The sequence below is a fragment of the Balaenoptera acutorostrata genome, chromosome 13 (genome assembly GCF_949987535.1).
Source record: "Balaenoptera acutorostrata chromosome 13, mBalAcu1.1, whole genome shotgun sequence".
NCBI lineage: Eukaryota > Metazoa > Chordata > Mammalia > Artiodactyla > Balaenopteridae > Balaenoptera > Balaenoptera acutorostrata.
In genome coordinates this window covers 68,177,873-68,180,946 of record NC_080076.1, presented here as the reverse complement: position 1 = coordinate 68,180,946, position 3,074 = coordinate 68,177,873, and the positions used below count along the sequence as shown (strand labels likewise).

Genomic DNA, 3,074 nt, shown 5'->3' with positions numbered 1-3,074 from the left:
ATGACTTTGAGTCAGAAATCTTTCATTATCCAATGCTCTGTCTGTCATTAATACCGTCTGCTGTTGTGTTCCCTGTAGTAGATTCACTGTCTGTTTTGTTCCACCTTCTGTTGCTTGGTTGAGGCTTTCTTTCTTTTCTTTTTAATTTTTATTTGAATATAGTAGATTTACACTGTTGTGTTATTTTCTGCTGTACAGCGAAGTGAATCAGTTATACGTATACATATATCCACTCTCTTTCGATTTTTCTCCCAAATATTGGCTGAGACTTTCTATCTCTCTATTGACTTCAGGTGGGTCTGTCCTTATTTCTTGCATCATTTTAAACAAATTGGTTGAACATCTTTGTGACATAATTCCAGCAGATCTGTGAGACACGCTCTGTTAACTTTCCCTTCTACACAGTTGAGATATTCTGGTTTTCCATATGCCCAGTGATTTCAGTCTATCCTGGTGTGACCAATATTACGTGGTGAAATTACAGGTCGTGTCTAAATCCTATGTTGGCATTTTGGTTTAATCAGACTCTCTGCCCGGTTGAGTACAGGTGGTTGATTCCACCCAGCTTTGTGTGAACTGTGCTTTCCATGTCAGTTCATTTACACAAACTTGGACCTGCTCTTCGGACACGTCCTGCAATGAGCCGCACAGCAGCCAGACTGGGAACTGGGTTGTTTTCTGTCCCTCAGTTCCAGGGCCTTGGTTGGCACCATCTGCAGCCACCAGGGGGCAGCAAGGGCCAGGATTTGGGGAAGGTACCTGTGGCTTATACTGTCCTGAAGTTCCAAGAGCTGCTTCTTGTGGAACCCCTTTTATGTCCCATAGCATTGTGCCCCAACAGTCATCTCAAAAGTGCAATAAATGGCCCAGGGCTCAGGCTCGGGCCTCAGACTAAGAGCACTGCAGAGACAGAGGCTGGAGGAGAACGTAAGGACCCTCCCAAATGAGGAGGATGAGAGGGAGTTGGGGGTGGGGGAGGGATGGGTTGGGAGTTAGGGATCAGCAGATACAAACTACTATATATAGGGTGGATAGACAACAAGGTCCTACGGTATAGCACAGGGAACTGTATTCAATATCCTGTGATAAACCATAATGGAAAAGAATATGAAAAAAGAATGTATATATAACTGAGTCACTTTGCTGTACAGAAATTCACACAACATTGTAATTGAACTATACTTCAATAAAGCTTTTTTGTTTCTTTTTTCTTTTTTTTTTTAATTTTTAAAAATTCTTTGGTTGTGCCATGTGGCATACAGCACCTTAGCCCCCCGACCATTGATCGAACCCGAGTCCCTGCAGTGGAAGTGTGGAGCCTTAACCACTGGACCACCAGGGAAGTCCCTTCAATAAATATTTTTAAAACAGAAGGAGTTGAGGGGTTACCGGTACCCAGCTCTGGCTTTAACTCCCAGAAAGTGGGGCAATTAGATCTTTTAGCCTCCTGGGCTCAGGGCCTCTCCTTTGTCCCAAGAGCACAGAGGGGACCTTCTGGGATTCCTCCCCCAGGAAGCACGATGACTCTCACACCAGGAGAGACAGGAAATCCCGGGCTGGATTCCTTTCCCACATCATGTCATAGACTCGGTCTGTCCTCACACACCATGTGAAGTTGTTAATTCCCCAGTAATCTCTGCTGTCCAAGGATGCAGAAGAATCTAGAACAAACCATGTCAGAGGGGGTGAGCAGGGCGGGGAGGAGGGGCAGGTGCAGGAAGCTGATTTGCATGGAGGCCCCTCCCTCCTCTGAGCGGGGAGGGGATAAGAGAGACCTGTGGGCCCAGGCCCAGGGCTGGGGGCTCAGAAGGCAGCGTCTGGAGCGTCTCCACCATGACCTGGGCTCTGCTCCTTGTCACCCTCCTCACTCAGGGCACAGGTGAGGCCTCCAGGGAAGGGAACCCACGGACATCTGGCTGATCCTTTGTGTCTTTGTCCTCAGGGTGACCTGGGCCCCACATGGAACTGACCAGAGTGTGTTTCTTCTCTTTCCAGGGTCCTGGGCCCAGTCTGGCCTGACTCAGCCTCCCTCAGTGTCCGGGAATCCGGGACAGACGGTCACCATCTCCTGTGCTGGGACCAGCAGTGACGTCGGGGGTTATAATGAAGTTGGCTGGTACCAACAGCACCCAGGCACAGCCCCCAAAGCCCTGATTTATTATGTCAGCAGTCGGCCCTCAGGGATCCCTGATTGCTTTTCTGGACCCAAGTCTGGCAGCACGGCCTCCCTGACCATCTCTGGGCTCCTGGCTAGGACGAGGCTGATTATTACCGTAGCTCAGGTACAAGTAGTAGCACTGTGCACAGTGGCCCACGTTCACGGAGAAGGGAGGTGAAAGCCTGCCCTGAACTCACAGGCTCCCCGTTGCGGTGACTCTGCTTGTTTCTCATCTGCATCTGTAGTTGAAGCATCAGCAGCTGAGAGGCCTGAGGACAATGCAGAGGGATGAGGACAAAGGACAATGTGTGGTTTTCATATTTGTTTTCCTTCCTCTTTGACCTGCATCTGAGTGGGCTGCACCAGGGATGGTTGGGACAGACTCTGGGTCTCAGAATTGTCCCTCTCCTGGCATCGGTGAACCCTGTCCGGGGACAGACCTGCAGGAAGACAGTCTCCAAATACGATGGGATCTTTGCAAAGTGGCTCCAGAATGGAAGGTGGGCTGGAGGGTGTGTCCCACATTTCTCAGTGGCATCAAGGTCACATGTTTCCATGAGGAGCCAGTGCATTGTCTCAGTGGAATCCCAGCAGATCTAACACCTGTGAGAATTAATTGAAAAACAGGCACGAGTGTAGTAGGTTCAATATTAAAATTTCCTTGTAACTGAAAGACAGTCTTCCATTGCAAACATTACTAAAATTTAAATTATGTGAATTCAATAGTTTAGATGAAAAACAAAGTGCATTTGTTATATTGCTCAGGACGTTGCATCCCCATAGTAACAATTGAAGAGGAACATTTGCTAGCTGTGTTTTCAGGCATCCAGGACTGGAGAGCAGCTCTTTTTTGTGGTCCTGGCTCCTGGGTCTCATGAATTTGGAGTCACGTGTCAGTCGGGCTATTTTCACTAAG

The 3,074-nt window shown here is 48.4% G+C and overlaps 1 pseudogene; it reads left to right on the top strand.

Annotated features, from left to right (window-relative positions):
* The first annotated feature begins 1,809 nt into the window (after positions 1-1,809).
* On the top strand, positions 1,810-2,374 carry LOC114235770 (immunoglobulin lambda variable 2-18-like; annotated as a pseudogene).
* The last annotated feature ends 700 nt before the right edge of the window (positions 2,375-3,074 follow it).